The following is a 26631-nucleotide window of genomic DNA, read 5'->3' on the forward strand; positions in this document are numbered from 1 at the left end:
GCTGCACACGGGCTTTCTCTAGCTGCGACGAGAAGGGGCTGCTCTCTAAGTGTGCAGGCTTCTCATTGTGGTAGCTTCTCTTGTTGCGGAGCACGGGCTCCAGGGCACCTGGACTTCAGTCACTGTTGCCTTAGCACTGGTTTGTGCATCAGAGAAGCAGGAGGCTTGGCCTGTGGGGAGGAAGTGTCTGAGCTGCCCTGGGGTGGGGTCCGGAAGCCTGGATCGTCCAGCTCAGCTTGGATGTCGGGTTAGGCTGTCTGCGCTCTGCGCACCTTATCGATAAAATATTGGACCCGCCCACTCGCAGGTTTCTGCAGGTCGAATGAGCTAATGTGACGGCCTATTAAGAGGCCCAGGGAGGTAAGGCATTGTTATTATTTGTTATGAAATGTCACAGGCATTCCTGCTGGGTGACTCATGGGGCTTGGAGACTTGGAGAGTTTCCCTTCCAAATAAGGGTGGTATATGGAGCTTCTTGTTGAAAGCCTGCGGGAGCTGGTCTCAAGGCCCTGCTAATCCTACCTAGCCCCCTCTTCTCTTGGAAGAGAGACTGGCCCCAAAGAGAGTGATTCTCGGGTCTTTATTGAAACTGATGAATTGCGTCCCTGAAGTTAATGAGGGCTGCGCCCCCAACCCCAGCATCAGGCAGGTGGAAGGGGCTAAGAGTCACCTTCATGAATATAGGAGGCTACCAGGGCCTGGTTTCTGGGTAAAAAGACAAAGAGAAAGATGGAGAAAGCAGTAACTGAGAGACACAGACTGGTTTTTTGGCCAGGATTTTGGAGGGTGATACTTTCTCCCATTTACTCACCACCCTTTGCAGCAAATTATAGGTAATATCAACACTGCCATTTCACCTTCAGGGCAGATTTGTTTTAAAAGGTGCCCGAACTCTTCTCTCCTCCTAAGTTGCAGTCTTCATGACTTTTCAGGAGATTCAGGCAGAAGAAGAAGACCTCAGGGACTAATTGGATGCTTGCCTGCGTGGTCTGGGCCAGGTGAGGGGTTGGGGCTGCCCTGGAGGCCTTTCCCAGGTAAGTGGGAGAGGCGCTTCTGCAGATTCGTGTCATCTGTGGGTGGCAGCTGCCTGGAGGACCTGGCTGTCATCAAGGAGGGCGTCTGCCTCAAGAGAGGGAGATGCAATTCTATTCCCACCTCCTCATTTCACAGGAAAGGGGTTGAGACGCAGGCTCTGAAGCTGGGTCTGTTTGGCTGTGTTATTTCCAGGTCTGTGATCTTTACTAAGTTACTTAACCTTTTCTTCACTCCACTTCCTTATTGCCTTAGCACTAAGCACTATGCGTGTGTGTGTGTGTGTGTGTGTATACTCTACTTATCTCGATCTATCTATATGTTAGCTATGATTTTCTGTTACTCTCATTAAAATTTTAACAGTTTGTGACTATTTAATTTACCTACTTTTATTACATCAAGTATCTATTATATGCCAGGCACTGTCTTGGGATTTAGAGACACAGCAAGGAACAAAAGAGAGTCCTTGTGTTGATGGCACCGATGAAGCAGGGGAGGCAAATAATGAAGACGTGAACAATTCCTGTGCCATCACTTGGTGATCACCAGATCAGTGGACATGAGTTTGAGCAAACTCTGGGAGACAGCAAAAGACAGGGAGGCCTGGCGTGCTGCAGTCCACGGGGTCACTAAGAGTCGGACACGACTGAGCATCTGAGCAACATGTGATGAGCAGCAGAGGGAGAGATGAGAGAATGCTGGGGGTTGCCCTTTTAGATCAACCTTGAGCCACATCTGGCTCACTGTAGCCCATGTTTATAAATAAAGTGTTATTTGAATTCAGCCACGCTCCCTCCCTTGCGTGTTGCCTATGACTGCTTTTGAGTTGGGTGGTTGCTGCAGAGATTATGGCTCCCAAAGGAGACACTATTTACTATCTGGCCTTTTATGGGAAAAGTTTGCCAACCCTATGTAGACATGAGGTTGGGGAGAGCCACTTAGGGAAAGGGAGGAAGTGCACCCCTCCAGTGTCTGTGGGAGGAGGGCTCAAGGCCCCAGAGCAGCAGGCGCCCTGGCCTTGAGGGTGGATGCGCCAGGTGTGGCCAAGGGTGGTGAGGAGGATGGTGGGAGTAGGTGAGGTGGGGATTGCAAGGGTTTGGCTCTTACTCTGCAGGGTTGGAAGCTACAGGCAGCCTGCTGTGCTGACAGCCACATGGTGTGTAGATGGGGTGTGTGTGTGTGTGTGTGTGTGTGTGTGTGTTGGGAGCAGGGGCAGGGGACCTGTTTGGATGCTACTGTGCTGACCTGGTTGTCCTGAACCATAGTGACCGCCTGGGGAAGATGAGAAGTGGTCGATTCAGGATAAATGTAGAAGGTGACAGTGCCAGGACTGGCTGATGAGATAAGAATATCGGGGCTTGTTTTTTAATTGAGGAATAATTGACATATAACATTATATTAGTTTCAGGTGTACAACACATTGAGTCAATATTTGTATACACTGTGAAATGATTATCATGGTACATCTAGCTCCCCTCCATCACTGTACATGGTTACAGAATTTTTTTCTTGTGATGAGAACTTTTATGATTTACTTTCTTAACGACTTCCAGTATTATTAACTATATAGTATTATTAACCATAGTTGCCATACTGTATATTATACGTGACTAATTATTTTATAAGTAGGAGTCTGTATGTTTTAAGTCCTCTCACTCATCTTGCCCTTCATGACCTCTAGCAACCATCAATCTCTTTTCTGTATCTATGGGCTTTTTTTTTTCTTTTTTGCCCTTTCTCTTGTCTGATTTATTTCACTTAATGGCATAATGCCCTCAAGTTCCATCTATGTTGTTGCAAATGACAAGATTACATTCTTTTGATGGCTGCACAATACTCCGTTGTGTGTGTGTATTTCTTTATCCACTCATCTGCTGGTGGACACTTAGGTTGCTTCCGTATTTCGGCTATTATAAATAACATTGCAGTGAAGGTGGGGTACAGATATCTTTTGGAGTTTATGCTTTTTTTTTTTTTGGAAAAATACCCAGGAGCAGAGTTGCTGGATCATAGGGTAGTTCTATTTTTAGCTTTCTCAGGAGGCTTCACACTGTTTTCCATATTGGTACAGTGGCTGTACCAATTTACGTTCCCACAAACAGCGCACAAGGGTTCCCTTCTCTCCACAGCCTCACCAACTCTTGTTATTTCTTATCTTTTTGATGGTAGTCATCCTAACAGGTGTGAGGTGATATCTAATTGTAGTTTTGATTTGTGTTTTCCTTGGTTAATAACATCTTTGAGCATCTTTTCATGTACCTGTTGGCCATCTGTATGTCTTCTTTGGAAAATGTCTATTCTGATCCTTTGTCCCTCTTTTAATTGGTTCGGTTTTTTGCTGTTGACTTGTTTTAGTTATTTCTATATTTTAGATATTAACCCTTTATCAGACGGATGGTTTGCAAATATTTTCTTCCACACAATAGGTTGCCTTTTCTTTTTGTGGATGGTTTACCTTGCTGTGTAGAAGCTTTTTAGTAGGATATAGTCCCCCTTGCTGATTTTTGCTTTTGCTGTCAACTGAGAATCTCTGTTTTTAATGCCTTGTGGAACTTGTTGAGTGAATGAATGAAGTGACTTTCTAGGGCTACTGAGCTGGTCAGTACCCCAGCAGAACTTGGAAACCATGGGCTCCCATGACCCGCTCTGCCCCACGGCTGTCCTTCTAGAGGCTCCAAGGATGAGCTGAGTGCTGACCTGTGGACACTCTGGGGGCCATAGATTGCCTGGACACCCAGGGACCATCTCAAATGGGTCTGCCTCTCTCGCCTCCCGTAGTGCAGGCCAAGACTTCCTCTTGAGCAGCCACGGTCTTCAAGTCCGCTGGAGGGGACAGAAGGAACTACTGTTTCTCACCCACTCGAAACCCACCTCATTATGCTCCTCTCAGCCCTGAGACCAGACTTGCAGGGGAAAAAGTTGGAGCTGAGTCCTGGAGGAGCGCTCAGGGAGGGTTTTCATCACCTTTAATGATCTAATACCAACAGCAACCTGCTAATAGGTAATCTCCTCATTCCTATATTTACACTAATTAGTTAATATCCATGGAGGGCTTTGAAGGTGCCTGAGCCCGAGACGTATGCCAAGGACAGTGACTCATAAGAAAAGGAGAGACAGCCCAAGTCTTGAAGCCATCACCCACCTTGTGCGTCACACGGGGGCGTCACGAGGGGGCTGCAGGCTCTGACAAGCTGCCTGATGGGTGAGACATCTTCGGGGAGGGAGCAGAGCCCTCTGGGGCTTGTCCCACCCAGACACCTGGTGCTGGGGGAGCCCACCCCCCTCCGCTCTGCTCCACATTCAAGCCGTCTCTGTGGAGACCTGGGGGCACCAGGGAGAGGAGAGGATGAAGGATGTCTGCCACCCAGAGTACCCCAGCATCCCACCCATACTCATGGTCTGGGGCACAGCCAGCCTTTCAGGCTTGTGTGGGGAGGTGCTGGCCAGGTTTGAGCTGTTTGAGGTCAGGGCTGAACCTCCCTTGGTGCCCCCATTGCGGGGGGGCTCTGGCAGCTGACTTGCTAGGTTTTCTTCTCCCGTACTTCCCATGTGAAAAAAAGTGAAAGTGATAGTCTCTCAGTTGTGTCCAGTTCTTTGCAACCCCAGGGACTGAAGCCCACCAGGCTCCTCTCTCCATGAAATTCTCCAAGCATGAACACTGGAGTGGGTTGCCATGCCCTCCTCCAGGGGATCTTCCCCACCCAGGGACTGAATCTGGGTTTTCTGCATTGCAGGCAGATTCTTTACTGTCTGAGCCACCAGGGAAGCCCCGAATGCTCAGTAAACGTCCACAGGCTTGATTAGCTCTTCTTGTGGATGTTTGGAGAGACACCTGTCGCCTTGCCATGGGCTGTGACTTCTGGAGATGCTCCAGCCCCACCGGGTCCCCCTGCCCCACTGGGTTGAAGATCTGTTGGTTAGATTCCTGCCTGACACCTGGTCTGCCCGCTGTGGGGGTGGGGCAGCCGAGAGTCACCCTTTGATTCAGCGTCTAGAGGAATAAGGAGGGGGTTCAATGGTGGCCTCCCTTGGAGAGGAGTCAGATCCCTTTCTTTCGCAAAGGCTGTAGGGAACCTTCACTCCTAAAGAAAAACAACTTTATGCAGATAAAATTCACAAACCATATGTTATGGGCTGAATTGTGTCTCCCCCCAAAAGCTGGTTACAGGTTTTTGTTTTTTTGATAAAAGGTAAGACCGTGACTCTCACACCAATTCACAAGAGATATGTGCCAAATATTTTGTTTAACTCATCAATGAATGAAAACACTGTATGATGTTTGATGTTAGAACTGGTATGATATTAGAACTGATTCCAAGAACTTCACGTCAGAAAGGCTAAAGCAAATGTGGAAATATGCAAAACTGGTCACCATCTACAGGGCAGCAGGCAGTTGCATTCCATGAGATGTGGTGCCGTGTTTAGCCGCTCAGTTATATCTGACTCTTCGCAACCCCCAAGGACTGCAGCCCACCAGGCTCCTCTGTCCATGGGATTCTCCAGGCAAGAATACTGGAGTGGGTTGTCATGCCCTCCTCCAGGATTCCACTAGATATTCAGCTACATTTCACTGGACACAGTTTTGTGTGTTTCTGTGCACAAGGATAACTGTGATGTTATGAGCTTTCTCAGGCAGCCCTATTGCACTGTTGACTCAGGGTGAATGACCACTGGCCAGTACCCTTATTTGTGTGGCTTGTGTGACTAGGAACAGGGAAAGGGGGTGCTTGTGGCTTTGCCTGTGCCCCCAACTTATTTTGGAGCCCTCCATGCAGACCCTGAAACAAGTACTTGAGTCCAGGCGTGTAAGAGAGGTGTGGTCCTCGGGAGCACCGGTAGGGCGGTGGGCTCTTGAGAGACAGTATGGAACAGAGGTCACCTCCCCACAGAGCAAGGGGCCTGGGCTGTGTCCCCACCAAAACTCGCTGGGTTTTGACTGCGGCTGCTTTGGTGGGAGAGTGTGTGAACTCCCTGGTCTTTCAGCTCTGGTCCTAGGGCTGGGAAGGGGATCCCGGTGCTGGTGGTGGGATGTTAGGTCAGTGAGCCCAGAAATGGAAAGGGCTGCAGGGATGTGAGCAGACCGCCGTGGACCCTTCCCACCTCCATCGCCCTCAGATTAAGCCATGCCAGCCTCTGTCTCTCATCTGTGGAGTTCTCCGGAGGAGGCAGGAGGTGGTGGCGGTCTTCTGTTCTCTCCTGTAGTGTGTGAAGGCAGCATTATTTCCATGCCTGCCCAGGTGCTTTTCACCTGACCTCCCTGATTCATTGTTTAAAGACGTTGCCTGCTTGGGACAGACGACAGAGTACCTGACTGTTAGGGGCTGGGAGGTCCGGGCTCTGGCTGAAGCAGGAATGCAAACCTGGCTACCCTTGGGACTTCCTCAGGGTAGGGAGGAGGGGCAGAAGAGGGCCTGCCTCTGAAAGCCAGCTGCCTCCCTCAACTAAGACTATGTGAGTCAGAGGAACCGGGAAAGGGAATATAAGCTGCCCATAGCTCAGTGGGCTTGAAGGTGAGCCGGTGGCTGAGTGGGTGGTCTCTGGGAGTCAGGTTCTGGTGGATTGCAACAAGGAGTGTGAGGAAGACTTTCGGAAGGAGAGGGCTGTGCTCCATGATTAGGGCTGGGGGGTTACAAAAACTCACGGATGGGCTTTTGAAACTGGAACCCTGACTCGTACTTCCAGAGTGACAGTGGTCTCCCTCGGGTGGCCGGGGTCTGCCGGGGTCCCTGCCTGCCTGTTGCTCTCTCTGCCAGTGGTGCTCCCGCCCCACCCACTCAGGACCCTCCTGATGGTCCTGCTTCTTTTCTTTTTTGCCTCTGATCCAGACAGCGAGGGGGCCTGGGCCTCCCAGGCAGTGGAAGCCTTCCTCAGTCAGGGAGGAGAGAGAACTGCCAGGCCGGGGATCGGTGGCCGGCCAAACCAGGCCACAAGGTTTCAAGAAGAGGATAACGATTCCCAGAGGCTGGGGGTGGGGGTAGGGGCAGAGAAAGTCTGTTCCCATTTTAATTTTTCCCTTTTGGCAGAAACCAACTTTTCTGTAAAAACAATGAAAAATCTGGGTGGAGTTTCCTCCCCAGAGCAGCTCGGCCCTCCTGGGAGGAAAGCTCTGTGGGCAAGGAGAAGGGAGGGGCCTAGCTGAGGGGCAGGGCTTGGCTAGAGTGGTGGGACCTGTCTGGAGGGGAGGGACCTGGCTGGAGGGGCGGGGCCGGGCTGGAGTGGAGGGACCTGTCTGGAGGGGCGGGGCCTGGATGGAGGGGAGGGACCTGTCTGGAAGGGCGGGGCCTGGCTGGAGAGAGAGGTGCCTGTGAGGTCTTCTGGACCAGTCCTTCAGGAGATGGCCTTTGGCCGGCCAACTGCTGCTGCTTCTGCTGTTGACCTGTGTCCTCTGTTGACCTGGGGCCTGCTCACCAAGTGAACAGCTACATTGTGGCCTTAACCACGGTGGTCATTCTGTGAAGGTCACTGTTGTCTCCCAGGGACTGGCCATCGTGGAAAAGGTCCTGGTGACCTGGGGGAGAGGCAGCTGGGCCGATGCTGGTGAGGCAGAGAGCTGGGGTTGCCGGGACAGCCCTTACCCCCTGGCGGAGGGGGAGAAACATTTCTTTGAGCGGGAACTTGACATCCCACTGTCCTCGCTGCGTTTGGCACATTTAGGACCTCACATCCGTGGGTGATACACGTGTAAGGCATGTCCTACAGCTTGTTCCTGACCATGTCCCTGGAGCCTGCGGGGGCTGCCTGTCCCGTGGACCAGTGTCCTCTCTCTGACCTTCCCGAGCATTTACTTTATGCCTTTACGTAGTTGCTCTCAACTGTTACTCTAAAGACCCATGTAGATGTCTGTCCTGGGAAGTCCTCAGAGATGTGGGCCAGACCTCCTGCCCTGGAGCCACCCAGACAGGTCTGTGGGAACACCTCCAAACACCCCACACCCCTGCGTTTGCCAGAGGAAGAGACCTGAGCAGTCCAAGGGGTGTCAGGGAAAGTTCAGGGTCCTGTCTATTGAATGGAAGATGCCTCCAAGAATCGGGGGCCCGTGAGCAGCTTGGGGGTTGGGGCAGAAACCCAGGGGTCAGGGCTTTGAGTGAAGCGGAATCGGCAGCGTGGGAGCTATGGTCAGGAACTTGGGTGATGAGACCTGGGCCGCTGCCCAGTCAGAATCAAGTGGCCAAGTGCTAGGAGCCGCCTGGAGGCAGAGGACTGGCTCTTGTCCAAAGCAAGGTGGGCGGGGGCAGAGTCCCGGAACCAGAACTCCTGGCTGCACAGGTCGGGGCTGGGGAGGGCCCCCCCATCCCTTGTTGCCCACTAACCTTTGCCCCTCTCCTTCCAGGCCTGATGTAAACACTCAGAGGGCGGGACCTGCCGGCAGCCTTCTCTTTCTGTGCTTTGTGCTCGGAGTCACCCCCCTAGGTAACGGTAGTGAGTTGGAATAAAAATCCAGAGCTCTTTGGCTTTTGTGTTTCTGGAAGAAGGGGAATAAATGAATGAAGACAACTAGACATGCAACAGCCTACCTGCCTGCTCGGCTGGCAGACGGACGGCAGAAGCCACTGGTGGCGGAGGGTGGTCCCTGGGGGACCTGGAGGCTGCCTGGGGAAAGAGGGTGCTGCTAGCATTGGGGCCTCCCCAGAAGCCAGTTCTCCTGAAGACAGTTCTTCTTTGTTTTCGTTAGGGAAGATCTCAATTAGGCTAATTACAGTTACAAAAAAAAAATTATCACAGAAGAAAGGAGGGGAAAAAAAGACAGTTCAGTTAAAAGCAAATATATTCAGAATGATGTTATGAACTCAGCTCACCCCTCTAAAATTATCCTTTAACCATTACACGCTAATTACCCACCTTTTTATTGTTTTAGACAGGAAGAGATTTCTTCTCTTTGGAAGGGAATAGATATCCAGAAAATATTGCCACGTACTTCGCAGGGGACCCAAAAGAACCCACCTTTTTGATAAAAGCACGAGGAAACTGGGATGGTTCTGCAGAGCTGAGAGCTTTGCCTTAAAAAACATGGGAAAATGAGCCTTTCCTTTGTGACGATTCCTCCCATCATTTTTTTGTTTGTTTGTTTTCAAATAGAGTAATTTGTAACGGATCCCCAGGACCTGCTTGGTGTCAGCCTCTGTGCGGCTCCACCTGGCGGGTCTGGTGAGTGTCTGATGGCCTTAGTATTTGCATCATTTTGCTTCTGGGGTAGGGGTGGGGCCTGGTTCCCCATCAGGGGCTGTTGTTGGCCTGACTCAGGGCTGAGCCATGAAGTCCAGGCCGATGGATGTCTCTGTGACAAGGATCGTGTCTGTTGGGATCATGGCCCAGGTAACAGGTGAGACAGGAGGGCTGGACTCTGGGGTTAGGGTGTCAATGATGCCTGTGTCTGTCCAGGGAATTAATTGGACTCCTTTGTGTGTTGAAGCAAGAGGACAAAAATCCTTTGTCAAGCCGCATGTTCTAAATTTTGGTTCAGACGGCGAGCTCAGTAGACCACAGAGCAGGGTGGAAAGGGGCAATGGGGGCGGGAACAGGGAAGCCCCATGTCAGGTGGTCCCAGCTTGTCTGCTCCTGCTTTCCTTTCCCTGTGGTGGGTATCTTGGGGTTCTGGAGGGCAGGTGTCATCTCCTCCACAGAATAGACAGGAAATCTCCATTCTGGGAGCCTGACTTGTCCAAGGTCACTTGGCTGTAGTGGAGGTTTTCAATTATGGTTCTGTAAAGCCCAAAGTTCATGACTTCCTCCTCCCTGCTGGGATAAGTCTCGAGGATACCACTGTGTGGTCCGGGAAGTTGGGGGGGGGTGTGCATGGAGCGTCTGAGGCCCTGGAAGTCCCCCAGCTGGAGAACCAGGGGTCATTCCAGCAAGTGCCACCAACGAAAGGCCCCAAGAGACCAGCAATGAAGTCCTCGTCCTGGGAGGAGGGAGGTGCAGATAGAGAAGGTCCCAGTTGGTCTGAGGACTTAGCAACTTCTGGACTGTAGAAGTCAGCCTTTGTTCCCCAGAGGAGCCCAGATGTACTAGAGTCAGGGTGGGGACAGCCCCACGAAGCTCCAGTCAAATGCCCCCTTAGAGCACTGACCGATCTCCCGATGGGAGTAATCCTGGGCCATCTGCCCCAACTGAAGGGTCCTGCTGCCTCAGCCCCTCCTCTGCTTCTTGAGGTTAAGATTGTACTTTAATCTTTATGCCGTCTATCTCCTCAGTCCCTTTCCCCTGCCAGCAGCTGCCAGCCTTGGTTGTGCCTGCTCCCTGGACTCATCCTGCTTGGTCCTGCATGCCAGCTATTCCCTTTTGCTCTGCCATGGCCAGGTGGCCCTATCTGGTCTCAGCCGGGAACTTCCTACTCAGACACACACTCAGTTCCTTGCAGATGAACTCTGGCCACTAGGGAGAATTGAGGCTGCCTTAGAGAAGCAGTTGTATATTTATTCATTAACTCATTCACTGACACATTTACGGAGGGTCTCTGATGAGCGGGCTCTGTGCTAAGAAAACGGGAAGCACCTTTGGAAAGCCCGCCATGCCAGATCCCCTTGTTATTGCTTTGTTTAGGGGGAGTAGCAGTGTGTCTTGCTGAGAGGTGCTGTGGGTGAAGATGGTGAAGGTGAGTCATCTCCTTGGACATTTCCAAGACACAAGATCCAGAGACCTGACTGCTCCATCCCGAGAGCCAAGAGGTCCTCAGTAGGAGGGGCCACACACGAACACACAGTGTCAACCGAGTGCGCCAGCTGGGAGACAAGTCACGACCCTCTGGGCAGGTAGGACCCTGAACCCAGGATGAAGGCCCAGTCAGTGTGCTCCAAGTGACAAGGTGGGGCTGGAAGGCTGGGAATGGCAGGTCGATGGGCTTCTTGCAGCAACGGCCCCGGAGGACACCATCTAGGAGGACAGCTGTTTCCAGGTGCAAAGTGTCAGGTGACAGGGCGAGCACGGGGACGTGTGCAGGGGGCCAGCTTCTTTACTGAACCCCGAGCGGGCTGTGCTTGGCAGTGTCGGCAGGAGTACCTTGACCCGGAAGCCCTGGGGTCACGGGCTCAGGGCTGCCGCATCCTCAGGTACTTACCACCCACCATTGGGGCTGACCTCTGTGAGTCCTCATGAGGACCCAAGGAAGTGGGGGTCATTTTACAAAGAGGAGGGTCAGTGATTGGCCTAAGGCTGCACGGATGGCCACTAAGCAGAGCCCTGGGACGAGCTCAGGCTGTCGATGCCTCACTGCCTCCTGTTCAGCGTGACCCCATCTGATCTTGTTCCTTCCCCAGACCCACCCCTCCACTATTCTCATCTGGTGAAGGCCGCCTCCACACTTTTTCTCCCAGAGCTGAGAACTGGGCGGAGCTCTGCTCCTGGGCTCCGCCCTTGCTCCATGCCCCCGACCTGCGCATCCTCCTTTGTCCCTTTTGTGCAGACACCCAGTGGGCCTCCTCCCTGGACGGTGGCCCCGCCTGCTGGCTGGTCTTCCAGGCTCCCATCCTCCTCTCTGTCCTGCCTGCCTCTGCCCAATGCGAATCTGACTGAGTTCTTCCAGCTGCACTGCAGGCTGAAGGTCATGCTCCTTGTGGGGGCACAGGTGGCTTCCAGTCTCTAAGCCTACCCACCTCTTCTCCCTCCCCTCCCTATCCGGGAGCCCCACTGGGGCAGCCTCAACCACGGGCTCTCAGAATGCACTTTGTTGCTCCAGGAGTCCACTCCTTAATCATGTCTCCTCTGTCCAGAGCTCACACCCACATTCCTAGTCTATTTGGCAAACTCCTATTCATACATCAAAACCCAGTCTCTCATTTACCTTCCATTCTTTTGCCTTCTGGTCTACTTCTGACTACTCTAAACATTCTGTTGTGTCCTGATCACTTACTGTGACTGATCTGCTCACCAGTCTCTGCCCTCCTCTGGACTCTGAATCCCCACCCGCTGAAGGCATAAAGAGATATTGGAAGCATCCATTTCTGCTCAGCATCTAGCAGAGCCTGGCTCAGAGTGAGTGCTCAGTAATGCTGGTTGGTGGTGGTTGGTGGCCCCAGTCCTTGCCCACCTGCCATCCCTCAGCCTCCAGCTTGTGTACCACCCTGCAGACATGGGAGCCTGCCTGCGCTTTACTAAAGGGCCTGCTTCTCTCTCGTAGCCTCTGTATTCTCTGCCCAGAAGACCATCTCTCTTGTGGCCTGAGTCCTCTGGTCTGCTTCTCCACTTCTTTGCTCAAAGAGCTGGTCATGGCGGAGGTGAAAAAACAAGATGCGGTTTTCCTCTGCAGAAAGGAGTATGTTCCAGCCAAGTTGGCTGATGAGTGATTTTCTGCAAGTAGAATAATTGGACATGTGTTCCCATGGCAACAGTGCCTTTCCTGGAAACCGTTTGGAAGGGAAGGCAGGAGGCGAGGGACCAGCTCTGGCTTGCTGGCTGCTTCAGAGCCCTATGGGGTCGGGCCAGGCAGAGGCTGTGGTGCGGCCCCACCATCCACCCATCCCTCACACTGCTGCCCTGGTCCCGGGGCCACAGGAATCGTTTCCATGTCCTGCTCAGAGATGTTCTGAGCTCACACCCACAGTTCCCAGAATCTGTTGTTTCACCCTTCCCATGAACACAAAACATCATTTAAAAAAATACAACATTTTTACAATGCACGCATTCGTGATTTACAAATGCTCTCATGAGCACTGCCCTGGGGTGTTCTGAGAAAAGCCTTGGAAGGTTTATGACGTTACAATTCCCATTTTACAGATGTGGAAACTGAGGCTGGCCTCAAATAATTGACTGGTACACAGAGATGTGTACCAGTACACTGGGGAGATGCCAGGCAGGGGTGATCCCTTCCTGGGAGCTCAGGGCACTCTCCGCCCGCCTCCGATGTGAGGTGGCCTCGCCTTAACCTCCCTCCTCCAAGCGGGGAGTTCTGGTGACTCGTCCCTGGAAGAGAGTGGCTCCCAGGAGGGGGATGTTTCTGACTGCTGCTTCTATGTGAGATTTCGTCAGTGTCTGCCTCCCTCTCCACAGCCTGAAGGATACTGGCCTCCAATAAAAGTGGTAATTGGATGAGGAAGAATCAAGCCCATGCTTTTCATCTCTTGTCATTTGATCTGGGAAAACTCCCAAGTCTATGGAGTAAGAGCCACCGTCATGTCTGTCTGGAAGAGTGTGTGTGTGTGTGTGTGTGTGTGTGTGTGTGTGCGCAGGTGAGGGCAGATGGAGGCGAGGGGTGAGGATTCTCCCGGGGCTGTAGAGGCTCTGAGGACCTCCAGCTGGGTCCTTACTACAACAGAGGCAGTGGGATCAGCAGAGGAGCCTCTGGCGAGGTGCTTGGTGTTGGAGCTCAGATGGAGACTGACTCTTCCGCAGACTCTTCGTTCAGTACCTCATCCACAGCGAGCCCTTCCTTCCCTGTCCTCCTAGCTCTGACTATAACTTCAAGGACATTCAGTGGGAACAATGGAAAGGGTCACACCTTAAACTTTCAGAACTCCTTCCCATGTTGTTGACGTTTTTCAACCGCTAAGTCCTGTCCAGCTCTTTGCAACCCCATGGATGGCAGTATGCCAGGCCTCCCTGTCCCTCGCCATCTCCTGGAGTTTGTCCAAGTCCCCTCCCAACTGGCAGGGAACTGAGAAGCCGGCATGGAGATTGCTGCACCGGCTGTAGCAGGTGAGCTGGAGGCCTCGCTGCTGGGTGTGTGCTGGCGACACTGTCCGCCCTGGGCCTCCCTTCCCTGCCATGCGCCTCCCTGTCTCCCACGTGGTTTCTCTCCCTCTGCCCTGCATGACACTCTTCTCATTCTACATGTCAATTCCACGATTCCAAATCCCGCCAGGGGCTGATGACGCCTGGAGCCACGTCACCCCAGCCACATCCACACCTCCCCTGCCTCCCCCATGTGTCTCCGGCTGTGAGATCCTGCCCCTCCTCCACCGAGGGTTAGGGTCTCATTCCCTCCCCGCAATGACTCTGGCCTTCGTGACTTGCTTGTTACCAGTAGACCCTGTGGATCACATGACTTCTGAGACAAGGTCAGAAAAGGCCAAGCAGCCTCCATCTGGTCCCTTGGAATAGTCACTTTCAGACACTCTCTTGGGACATCCTTCTTGGAGCTCCGTCACCATCTGTGGGAGACTGAAGGCCCATGGAGGCCCAAGAGGTAGGTGCTCAGATGGACCAGCTCTGCTGAGGCATTCAGTCCAGGGGCCAGGGAGGCACTTCCAGGGGATTTTGGCTCCAGTCATTCAGGTGCCCCCATACTCTGAGTCTTTCCAGCTGAGGTTTCAGACCTTGCAGAACAGACACAAGCCATCTGCATCGCTTTCCATCTTTCCTTCTGAGCTTCTGATGTATACATCCTACCCCCTGGTAGACTTTTCTGAGGTTCCAAAGCACCTGGAATCTTCCATAGGCGCATTAGACCAAAACATCCTAGGCTGAAGCATCCACATTTGAAAGCCCTGGTGATAACCTGAGCAAAATTGGATCAAATGAGGCCCCAAGACCAACAGATAGGAGGAGTGAACGTGGGGTCCAGTTTCCACCAGCCTGTTTACAAGCTCACCCTGACCCTTGTGGCCAGCAAGGACGTTTGCTGGAGACTGGCCACAGGGATGTGTTTGGCCATGGAAGAAAGCGACAGACAAGAGTGTACTTGGCTGAAGGCATGATCTTGGCCTGTGGGTACTGCCCTCCCACCACTGGCTTAGCCATCTGCTGGGACAGTGTGGAGAAGTGTTCATCCAGGAGAAGGAGGCTGTGTTTGAAAGGACATGGCTGGGGCAGCAGGTCACTGAGGCCAGGAAGAGCTACGCCCCTCAGCTTCCTGGGTCATCTGCTTCTCTCTGGTGCAAGACTTATTTTCACCTGTGACCTAGTTCCAGCCAATAAGGTTGAATGACGCGTCCCTGGGCCTGGTGGCAACCAACAGCTGGCCAGCAGACCAGGTAGAGTTCTGCTGATAGTAGGAGTCAACTTTATAGATGTGTGTGTGTGTGTGTGTGTATGTGTGTGTGAGACTTTCACATACACACACACACACACACACGCACAGTGAAACAACCAGCCTTCTGGTCGACCCTCTCAGGGGATGGCGGTCTGAGTCAGAAGGTTGCACCCCTTGCGTCTTCTGTGTGTTCCTGTGTGTGGGGGGGAGATTCCTCTCCTCTGAGTGTGTGGTTGCTGCATCTCCCAGCCCCTTGAGGTGGTCGAGGCCGTGTGACCTGCTCTATGAGGAACGTGAGCAGGATGACGCCTGCCATATCCTGAAGGGAGCGTTGAATTGCCTGTGTGAGACTCACTAGCACAGAGGAGGGGCAAGGCTGGACCACACCCTGGAAGGCACCCAGTCCCCCCAGGGTAATCTCATGAGCCAGAAATAAACCTGTCCTCTTTTTCAACCTTTTGCTTTCAACACTCTGTGATATTATAGGAAGTGTATAGTTTGATTTTTTTAAAAAATAATAAAAAGGACAATCTTTGTCTTTTAGTTGGAGTATTTAATTCATTTGCATTTATTCTTATTACTGATTTGTTAGGATTTAAATGTACCATGGTACCATGGGTTTTTTACTTGTCCCACCTATTCTGCATTCCCTGTTATTTCCTTTCTTGCCTTCTTTTGGACGAATCAAGTAAATGCTATTATTTCATTTCCTCCATCATAAGCTTGTTAGTTAAACTCACTTACTATTCTTTTCATAGTTATCCTACTAGAGGTTGTAACATTCTTCCTTGACTTATTACAGATTAATATAAAGGAAATATAATACTTTTCCTACTCGCCAGGCAGTGCCAGCACTTCAGAAAAATGAGTGCTTTTACCATCCTATTGCCTTGATGATAACTTTTAATAATATGATCTATTTCAATTTACAACATTTAATGCAATTACTAACACATAAATGCATTTAAAAATAGGATCTTTTTGTACATCTTGCCCCATAGAGCGCTCTCTTCATTCAGAAATATATTGCAGATGTTCGAGATCTATCATATCCTTTTGAAAGTTTGTGTAGTCTTCCATTGCATGGAGTTGCATCGCTGACGAAGAGAATTTCTCCTTGATAGACATTTATCCTGTGTAATTTAGTATAAAGCAGGAGTTTTTAAACACAGGAATTGTCTGTACTTGATCTATTAGACTTCAATCAATGCTGTTGTAAACAAGACATTAAATGTCAGTTTAGAATGCAATACAGTAAGAGGCTACCTTGTGAAAATTGTGAATATGCCCCACAGGATGAGTGAATCAAACAAAACAAAATGAAACACTGTCCTCACATCAAGTGAATGGGCCCCTGTGGCCTGGGATGACATTTCCAGAGGAACAATGCCTCCTGAAAATTGTTCGATGACCCCCAAAAAGGGCGTGGTGGTGATGAGGACTCAGGCTGAAGGTGAACAGGATGAAATTATTGTACAGAATACATGGGTGGGAAAAAAGTCATATTTTTAAACTTTATTTCACAGAACGTGTTTTAAAAGGTCTAACTTAATTAAGAAAGTAAGGAATTCCTTGGTGACCCAGTGGCTAGACTTTCACAGTCGTGGCCCAGGCTCAATCCCTGGTCGGGCAGCTAGTGACTGCTCACGGTGAACGATGTCAGATTCATGATCTCTGAAGAAGATCTGGCTTCGGGACCAGGGACCAGGCTTGATCACTCAATAGCTTCTGAGTAGCAGAGTTTTATTAAAGTAAGAAAAGGGGCTGAAGAAGCTTCTGACATAGACATCAGAAGGGGGATGGAGAATGCCTCCCTTGCTGGTCTTATCAAGGCCTTATATACTTTTTTCAGACCCGCTCCCTCAATTTACCTCTTAAATTAACAAGATTAGAACGAATAATAGAAAGATTTTACTTTCAGACCCACTTCCAAAATGTGCATTTTAAGATGACAGGATTAGTCAGAAGGGTCTTGCTAAGGAGAAACATGTCCTCAAGCAAGATATATTGTTATAATGACTAAGACAGAGCAATGTAGAAAAGAACCTTTGTCCTTTTCTCCTTGAGAGCCCCAGACTCCTTTCTCCTTTTTGAGGGCTCTGGACCCCTTTCTCCTCCTCAGGAACCCTGGACTTCTTATCAACCTACCTAGGAACTGACTCTCTCACTAGAATCCTGCAAGTCATGTGACATGACCAAGATATATACACAGTAAGTGATCAATTTGAATATGCTATTCTAACCCTAAAAAGGAGATATTCTAATTGGCCTCTCTCCTCTCCCCCTCCTCAAAAATAAAATCCCCCCTCTTTTTTTGTGCCTTTGCTTTTGGTTCCCCGAATATTTGAGTTTGTGTTGTATAGATCAGCCACTCACAATTTCTTTAGCTATTACAAGCAATCCTGAAATAAGCATTCTTAAACTTTCTATACTTGAGATTAACTTGGAAAAGTGCTATGTCAATGGATATGGCCACTTAAAAATTTTATGTATGTTGTCAAATTGCCCTTGTAAAACTTATAGCAATTTGTCTTCCTAAAGTGGTCCATGATAGTACCCATGGGCAGAACTTTATTAAGCTCAGTGTTTTTTGAGCATTTCCTGGGGAATTGGGTTGGGCTTAGGCTGAGAGAGGAGTAGGGTGACTTCTGGTCTGGGTACTCCCAGGGTGGCAGGGAGGTTGCCATGTGACTGGCCACCAGGCTGGAGGCTGAGGGGTTGCAGATGTGGTGGAAATCCTGCCGGGAGACCCAACCCCGGGCTGGCTCCTGTCTCCCCAGCCTGTCTGTGCAAGGCAACTCTAAGTGCTGGGCTGCTCTGAGAATACCTGACCTTGGGCCCCATAAACTCTGCTGCGGTTGTTGCTTAGTTGCTCAGTCATGTCAGACTCTCTGCAGCCTCAAGGACTGTGGCCTGCCAGGCTCCTCTGTCCATGGGATTCTCCAGGCAAGAATACTGGAGTGGGTTGGCATTTCCTTCTCCAGGGGATCTTCCTGGCGCAGGACTTGAATCCGGTCTCCTGCACTGCAGGCAGATTCTTTACCGATTGAACAAGGGAAGTCGTTTATTTCTCAGGCTCAGAGAACAATTCAGATTGTACAAAAGGCTGATCCCTCTATAGGGAGAAACTCCAGTCACACCTAAGTGCACATGGGCTCTTAGGGCAAAACAGTTAGGGGTGAGTCTTAACTTGTGAAAAGAGGTGATTCCCGCAGATAGCCTAGGACCCCCTAACTTCTACTCCTGGAAGAGTTGTCAAAGGGTGGTCTGGTTTCTTGCCCTGTGAGACCTCAGTCGCCTTCTCCAAGGACTCTCCTGTAGGTCCCACTGCCCTGTTCATCAAGAACGTGGTGAGGAATCTTTACCTGTGATGCTGGAGTGCCAGCTGTGGTGGGGCTAAGTCCCATCCCAGGCAGCGCTGAGAGTGCCCAGAGAGGGCAGGGCAGCCACGCCCACTGGCCTGGCTGCCAGGTGCAGTACCTATAGCGAAAACTCCCCAGGAAAGTCACAGGAGCAATGCCTGAAATTTACATGCCTACAGTTCATGTAGAAGATAAATGCATGAGACCTGTGTCTGCCTGTGTGCACGCCTGCTGCATGTATGTGAGTTGCGTTTGGGTATATGTGCATTTTCCATGCAACCCCTGTTGCCATTTTCTCCACAGTGTACTGTTTCAGGGATGGAAATGCATATTGATCCAGATGCTCAGAGTTTGGAGAGTTGTATCTGTCATAAACCGTCCTCAAATTAAGTGCCTGTGATTTCATGGCTTTCTATGGGTTGGCTGGTAGTTCTTTCCTGGGCAGATTTAGCTGATGGAATGGTCAGGTGATGGCTGGAGTGGGGCTGGGGGTTCCAGGACCACTTTACCCCCCTTTCGGCAGCTGGCAGGCCACGTGTCCACGGATCCCAGCCGAGGCCGCCCATCTCTGCTCTGCGCGGCCTCTCACCCCCCAGGAGGTGAGTCCCAGCCTCCTCCCTCTGGGCTCAGGGGTCCACAGTGCACAAGCGCTTTCCAAGCCTCCGTGGTGTCGTGCTTGCTGTCCTCACACTGGTAAAGCTGGTCATGCGACCAGGCTCAGAGCCAGCAACGCAGGGGCTGGGGGCATAGCTATAGGCAGGCAAGAGCAAGCCGGGGCCATGCCGGACAATAATCTACCCCAGACGGGCAAGAAGATGAAACTCTCCTTGGCCAGCAATATAATGAAGATAAAACTCGAATGCTCCACCATCTTAATACTTGAAAAAAAAAATCCCACATTACTCCCAAGGTAAACCAGTAGTGGTCAATCTGGGGACTGATCTTCTGATAGAATCTATACTTTCTGGTTCAATCGGTGTTCAACATGAGAGGGACTTTCTGCCCTCCAAGGTTTCATTATGGGCTTGGCTGCGGGAAAGTTAGCTACCTGTGGATCAGTGTGGCTGCAACCAGTGCTTACAAAGAGGGTACATGTGGTGGTGTTGGGGTGGGGGAGGGTACAAAGTGCCCTCAACCAGATCTCTAGCTGGGTGGTTTTGCTGTTTAATGTGGTTTGCTGCTAACAGCTACATTTCAACTTTTTCCAGCGTGTTTGAAAGCGTCGGGCTGTAGAGCCCTGGGGACCAGGCATCTGGCTGTCCCGTTCTGTGTAGATACTGAATGGTGCAGAATACAGTGGAGCTGGCATGGATGGAGCCCTGGCAGCCAGTTCTCACCTGATGCCAGTCGCCTTCACTTCTGCTCATTTGGAGCTGGAGGGTTCCAGGGGCCTGGGGTAGAGGCAGGCCCTAGTATCACCCTTGCCTCAGAGAGGAGGTGGTGGCTGCTGCAAAGGGCTTCAGACATGGGAAGGGATGTCTGGTCCTTCAACTCCAGCCACGGCAACTCTGATTTCCCTGGGACCCTGATAGGAATTGTCAGCCCCTTACTTCTGAGCCCGGACCTGTCTCCTTTCCCCTTCACCTCTCCTGCGTGCCCTTTCCTGCAGGCTCTGTCCCCACCCTGGGAGGAGAATGGGAGATGACCCAGCAGATCGCCTGGAATAAAATAATCAAAGACCCCTGATTCATCGGAGGGCCTTGGCTGCCAAGGAAATTCTCCTGAAGGCTTTCTTTTCTTCAGCAGCTGCTTCCCAGGGTCAGGGACTGACAGCGTTTGTGTTTCTGCCAACTGTCTGTGACTCAGAGGCTGAGGCATGCAGGAAGGAGAGTGCTGAAGATCCAGATGTGGGGTGCGGATGGGGTAAGTGGGGGCCCCGCGTGTGGGAGCAATGAAGATGGTAGCAGTACCAATACCCACCGACCAGTGGGGGTGTGTGTGGAGCCTTTCTCTGGGCCAGAGTTTTGCATATTTGCTCTCCCATAATTCTCATCACATCACCCTTGGGAATGAGGGTGGGGGCATCTGCTAACACCCTGATTGGATGAGGAGGAAGCAGAGGTTGCTAGAGAGAGAGTGTCTTTGATTCCAAAGTCCCATCTCTTCAAGGTCATGAGATGCTGCCTCTTGGGCCCCAAGGTCTGTCCCCAAAGCAAATGAAGGGCAGCCTCACAGAACATGGAAGACGTTCCCAAGGCAGTGCTGGGGGGCGGGGGTGGGGGGTCAGGGTGGGTGGATGGAGGACCGCTGGGCATCAGAAGGGAAAGGGAGAGAATGGATCTATATTGCTCATCTCAGGTGAGGCTGGTACCCTGTGGGTCTCTCTGGCAGCCCGCTCTCTGCTGGTGCAAGCCCGTGGAGGCCCGGAGACAGTGGACACTCCTGCTCATACACATGGGGACCACTCACTGCCTCTGAAGGGCAGGTGTGAGCAGGTGGGAGGTGAATACAAAAGGCCATGAACAAGAACCCGGCTCTTGAGAGCTTAAGCTTTCTCAAGCTAATGGTCCAAACAGCAGAGCGGATGAAGAGCTCAAAGAAACGAGGCAAAAAGTTTTCTTAACAACTGTGGTGTCAGGCCCTGAAGACAAAACCACCCAGCTGCAGACAGCTCGGAGCTCCGGCATGCCTGGACCCCTCCTCTTTCTGCCCTCTGCAGCTGGCGCAAGCGCAGTGCTTGCGCTCAGCCCCCTCCGCCCCAGCTGGTACCCTGGCCTGACTCCAAGGCGCAGAAAGGCCATGCAGTGTTCTCTCTCCTTTATGGTCCTCAGAAGCTGTGAGTCATGCGTTTGTATTTTTAGCAACACGCAGGAATCTGCTGCATGAGAAGGAATCAGAGGGACACTTGCACGATTAACCTAACAAAGACAATTAATTTGGATCAAACACACAGGGAGGGGGCTGGCCAGACCGTGTTACAGGAGCCAGGAAAGGTGGGCAGGGCTGGCGGTGCCCCTGGGATGAACGTGCCCCTAGGATTTCCCTGGCCAGTGACATGGCGCTGCCTTTCTTGGAGGGAGGTGGGCAGGGTCCTGGAGCCCTGGGCATTGTGGACACCAGCCTGGCTCAGAGCAAGCCTGCCCCACTTGGAAAGGTTGGCGAGCTGGTGCCTTCATGTTGAATACTCAAGCTGCCAAACAAGCTGCATGGCCTCCTAGGAGTGCGGCCCACTCTCATCACAGGTTTTTTTCCCCATCCCCATCTCCACCCTCAACCTCATCCCATGCCCATCACCCAGGAAGATCTCGACCCGCCCAGGCATCTCACCGAACACATGGCATGTATTTTCCCATCGACTTAATCCTTCCTAATAGCCCTGGGAAGTAGTCACTAAAACCATCCCATTTTGCAGATGAGTAAACTGAAGACCAGAGAGATTTGGGTCTGACCTCCTCAGAGGGTAACCTGAGGATGGGAGCAATTCTTGAGGGCTCCCTAGACTCCCCTGGGGTTCAGTCGTGGCCTCTGAAGGGTGACCAGTCACCACAGCCAGAGGAAAGGAGGTCTGTTCCTACAGTTTGGGGTCAGTCTCCCAACTCACCCTGCCTTTTTTTTGTAAAGTAGATTCTGAGTTAAGGCAGAGATTTCTTTTAAGTCTTTATTTAACTGATTCAAAAAGCAGGTGAAAATATCTTTAGGTCCCCAGGAGTGGGGTCTGTGTTAAGGAACAAAAGCAGATAAGGCACAGTCCTGAGTTAGGGCTCCGGGCCTTCTGGAGCTTGGTGAGGGAGGCCCGGCGACAGGGGAGGACACTGGGGCCCTGGCCGAGCCTCTGTGCTCACCAACTGCGGGAACCTGGGCACAGTCCCCAGGGGCTTGCTCTCTGGTCCTAGCCTAGCTGACAAGCCTGTGAGGGGAACGGAGAATTAAATGGAGCCTGTCCCCCTGGGTGTGGCATGAGGCACCCCATATCAGTCTCCTGTAGCCGCTGTGACAGCTTAGCACAGGCCTGGGGGCGAAAACAGCAAAGATTTATTCTCTGTTGGTTCTGGAGGCCTGGAGCCCGGCATTGGCTGGGCTGTGCTCTCTCTCTCAGGGGCTTGAGAGCATGATCTTTCTTGCTTGCTTTTTTTGGTTTCTGATTTCTTGGCTTGTGGTTGCATCCCTCCAGCGTCGTCACATGGCCTCGTCTTCTGTCTCTCTCATCTCTCTCAGCCCCCCTTTTATAGGATACTTGTGATTGCATTTAGGTCCCACCAGAAAAAACCAAGATTGCAAGTTAATCACATCTGCAAAAACCCTTTATCTAAATAAAGTCACCTTCATAGGTTCCCTGGGATTAGGACACGGCCATATCTTTTTTTGGGGGGGTGGGGGCTGGGGGTTGAGGGGGGGAACACCAACACACTCCTTGCTGGAAACAGCCTGGTTCCCCAGTTCTCCTGGGAAAAGCTGAAACTCTTGACCTTGGTATCCAAGATCCTCTTCAGTCTGGTCCCTGATTCCCTCTCCAGTTTCATCATTTATGTTGATTCTAACATATATTGCATGCTTAGTCGCTCAGTCAGTTCTGACACTGTGTTCGCATGGACTGCAGCCCAACAGGCTCCTTTGTCCATGGGATTCTCCAGGCAAGAGTATTGGAGTGGGTTGCCATGCTCTCTTCCAGGGGATCTTCCCAACCCAGGGATCAAACCTGGGTTTTCTATGTCTCCCGAATTGCAGGCAGACTCTTTACCCACTGAGTAATCTGGGAAACTCTCATCATTTATTGCAAACTTATAAAACATGAATCTGATACACATCATCATTGTCATCATCGTTATCATATTAACCGTTACCTATTAATCACCTCTTCCAGGAGGCAGTATTGTCTAAGAAACGCCCTGACCTAGAAGATATAAACCACCCTTTCGGTGTCTGCTCTGACTGGCCCCTTGGGCAGTTTTTCTAAAGTTTTTGGGCCTCCGTTTTCCTTCACAATCACTTGACAATCTACGTAATGAAGTGGTTGAGCTTTACACACAGAAAGGAAGGTTAAGCCTATGTCTCAGGTACTTATCTTACAGGATTGTAGGGAAGATGGAATAAAGATGGGAAAGCACTTTGGTAAATTAAAAACAGTGATGCAAATGAGGTGTATGATAATTCCCCTCCCCCTGGGATGTGGCCACCTGGATGCTGGGTGGGCCTGAGCTTCTTGAGACAGCCTTTTCGTTTATCACATCAGCTCCCTTTGGTCCTGGTAGAAAATGCAGGAGTGATTTCCGAGGGTCGAATCCCATAGAGTGGCGGCACCTCACAGCCCCTGCTTTGGTTCAGAGCTGTTTCACCCTCTCTCTGGCTGCCTTGTACTCTTGGGAGACCGACAGAACACCCCTGAGTCCCCAGGATGCTCAAAAGGGGAGCAGCCTTGTGTGAGATGCCCCATTGCAGACATCAACAGCACCTGAGCCAGGAGGATGCTCCAGGACCCAGCCCCCTGCAGCCAGCCTTTGCCCGGGGAGCAGACCACCTGGAGAGGCTCTCCCCACCCCCCCGCCCCCCCCCCCCCCCCCCGCTCCCAAAGCACCAGTTCAAAACTCATTCACTCTGTTACTCAACAGTGCTGGGCATCGCAGGAGAAGCTGCCAACTACCTACCACCTGGCAGGCATGACCTGAATCACCAGGCATGAGGAAGCTGGTCATTGAAGGTCACGTCCAACCCACTGGTTCCAGCTCCGCTCCCCTGGCATCTACCCAGCTGCCTTGACCTGGTGGTCCATTTTTTTGCAAAGTCCCCCCTCTCTGTCTGACTGGCATATGTATATCGGCACCCAAGTCCCTCACCCCGTTCAGGCCTCTCAGTGTCTTGCAGGCTGATCTCACAATGGTTCTACTGAGATTGCCCTCAGTTTTAAAGTTTATAAGCATAAAAATCGCATGACAACATCAACTGCGTTTCTGAAAGAGTCTCAATCACCCGTGAGTCCTAGTTTCCACCTAGGCCTCCCCCCTTCCCCCTCTTACCTGCATCACACACATCTTTTTTTTATTATTTTATTATTTATTTATTTGGGAGCATCGGGCCTTAGTTGAGGCACCCAGGATCTTCACTGTGGAGTTCAAGCATAGTCACCGGTGGCATGTGGGATCTTAGTTCCCTGACCAGGGATCAAACCTTCCTCCCTTGCATTGGAAGGTGAGTTCTTAACCCTGGACTACCAGGGGAGTCCCACACACAACATCTTATGGCCCCCCCTGCTGCGTGTTCTCAGTCGTCTCTGATCTGATCACGCTCGTGTGTGCTTCCTGTTTAGTCGCTCAGTCGTGTCTGACTCTGCACCCGTGGACTATAGACTGCTAGGCTCCTCTGTCCATGGGACTTTTTCCAAGCAAGAATACTGGAGTGGGTTGCTTTTTCCTCCTCCGGGGGATCTTCCCGACCCAGGGATCGAACTGGCGTCTCCTGCATTGGCAGGTGGATTCTTTACCTCTGAGCCATCTGGGAAGCCTGATCTGATCCAATTCAAGTTTCTCAAATACTGCTCTGTATTTGTCAACTCGCACCTCCCTGACACTGAATCCTTAGCTCTCAGATCTGCCAGGTTAGTTGCCCTGAGTTGCTCCTTCTCCTCGCTTGTACCCGCTCCTTCCCCACACTATGGCTAGGACCTTGGCTGCCCCAGGTCTGATGTCCCCTCTCGAGCTGTAGTCCAGCTCATTTACCCTCCTCTGTGGTGCTTTCCAAACAATTCCAGTTCATTTCCTGGACTTCAGGAGACCTGTGCTGTGAATTTGCTTATACAGGAACCATGTGGTTCTCTACGCTGAAGCTGAAGCTCCAATACTTTGGCCACCTGATGTGAAGAGCTGATTCATTGGAAAAGACCCTGATGCTGGGAAAGATTGAGGGCAGGAGGAGAAGGGGCTGACAGAGGATGAGATGGTTGGATGGCATCACCAACTCAATGGATATGAATTTGAGCAAACTCTGGGAGATGGTGAAGGACAGGGAAGCCTGGCGTGCTGCAGTCCATAGGGTCTCAAAGAGTTGGATGTGACTTAGTGACTGAGCAACAATAACCATGTGGTTCTCTATTACTTTTAAAAAATATGGAAAACGTTATCTGGGCTGTTATCTAAAGAAACAATACTTTATTTCTCCCTTTGAGTTGTTATTATTAAAGAAAGTTGGATCTATTTTTAATCTGTAAAAATTTTTCCAACCTTATATCATGAAGATTTTCAAATGAATCTATTTAAAAGAGGTTTTCCCTCTAAACTGGATGGTTCTTTCCATCAGGCAGCGATGTGGTCCTGCCTGTGATCAGGTGAGCCTGCCTTGCAGGTGTGTTTGAGATGCTGCTGCCGAGTCCTCTCTACCACAAGGAGATCTGCCTTTTTCCTTGACAGGTCTACCAGGAGGACAAAGAAGTAACATTTATTGAGCACCTGCTGTATGCAATGGACTGTGCCAGGTGTAGGCTGTTTCTTAGCCCTCAGAATCCTCAGACCTGGGAGGGCAAAGGACCTATAACCAAACCCAAGATAGGGTGCTCAACAGAAGAGTAGAGAGTAAAATAGAGGAGGGGGACCCATGTGGGCAGGAAGGGCAGTGGGGGTTCTACCTGGAGTTGACATTTTAACTGGGTTGTGGCTAGCAGGGTGGGAGTAAGAAGGCAGAGGCTTCTAGGTTGAGGAATTGTGGGTGTGAAAGAGCCCATGGGGCCTGGGGATCCATGTGACCCAGTCAGGGTGCAAGATGCAGATGGGAGGAGGAGCTGGAAAGCTAGTCAAGGTCAGATGGTGAAGGGTGTTGGGTGCCAGGCTAAGGATTTGGCAGCAAATGCGCTCAAGTTGGAATCAAGAGGGCTCCACAGGGGAACAGGTCTGTGCAGGGGAACATCACTGGGTAGGAAGAATGTAGGGGAGGTGGAGGGGGTGGGGGCTGATTAGGAGGTAAGTGTATAGGCTCATGGGAAACGGTAGACACCCACGTGGGCAGGAGTGAAGATGGGGGTGGGTCAGAAATACTGCAGAGGCAGAACCCAAAGGTGATAGGTGGGCTTACAGACCCGCAGGCGAGGAGGGGACGGCATGGTCCCCATCACTTCTTGAAGAGCTTCTTTCCAACCCCAAGGTAGTTTCACTCTTAACATCCCGCTTGTAGCTCAGTGGAGCCTGAGTCTCAGGTAGTGGTGCTGAGTCCTGCCTACAGAGATTCCTGGTTTTGAGGACCTTAGGAAATGGGGGCCACAGAGGGCTGGGGATCAGGCGTCTGGTATTTTAGCACATCAGGGAGGGGATTAGAACTTGACTTTTTTTTCTCTCTCACTTTAGCCTCTTCTGTGCTGTTTCTCTTTTTATTTTTTTTAGACCTCTGTGCCGGGTGCCCATTATGGAAAGTGCT

General features: G+C 51.3%; 2 long non-coding RNA genes across 4 annotated transcripts; both read left to right on the top strand.

Annotated features, from left to right (window-relative positions):
- The first annotated feature begins 206 nt into the window (after window positions 1–206).
- LOC138414767 (uncharacterized) lies at window positions 207–1815 on the top strand. The gene is made up of 4 exons (XR_011246962.1): window positions 207–360; window positions 933–998; window positions 1171–1227; window positions 1452–1815. It is a non-coding gene; the product is annotated as an uncharacterized lncRNA (long non-coding RNA).
- Window positions 1816–10388: 8573 nt separating this feature from the next.
- Window positions 10389–25421, top strand: LOC138414501 (uncharacterized). 3 transcript variants are annotated; one of them, XR_011246863.1, is made up of 7 exons: window positions 10389–10781; window positions 13988–14149; window positions 17058–17146; window positions 18821–18896; window positions 19907–20160; window positions 23844–24420; window positions 25029–25421. It is a non-coding gene; the product is annotated as an uncharacterized lncRNA (long non-coding RNA). The 3 variants fall into 3 exon arrangements; XR_011246864.1 differs by lacking the exons at window positions 13988–14149; window positions 17058–17146; window positions 18821–18896 and adding an exon at window positions 23099–23291 and having other exon boundaries at window positions 20044–20160; XR_011246865.1 differs by lacking the exons at window positions 13988–14149; window positions 17058–17146; window positions 18821–18896 and having other exon boundaries at window positions 20044–20160.
- Window positions 25422–26631: the final 1210 nt, after the last annotated feature.

The sequence above is a fragment of the Ovis canadensis genome, chromosome 11 (assembly GCF_042477335.2).
Source record: "Ovis canadensis isolate MfBH-ARS-UI-01 breed Bighorn chromosome 11, ARS-UI_OviCan_v2, whole genome shotgun sequence".
NCBI classification, from domain to species: Eukaryota; Metazoa; Chordata; class Mammalia; order Artiodactyla; family Bovidae; genus Ovis; species Ovis canadensis.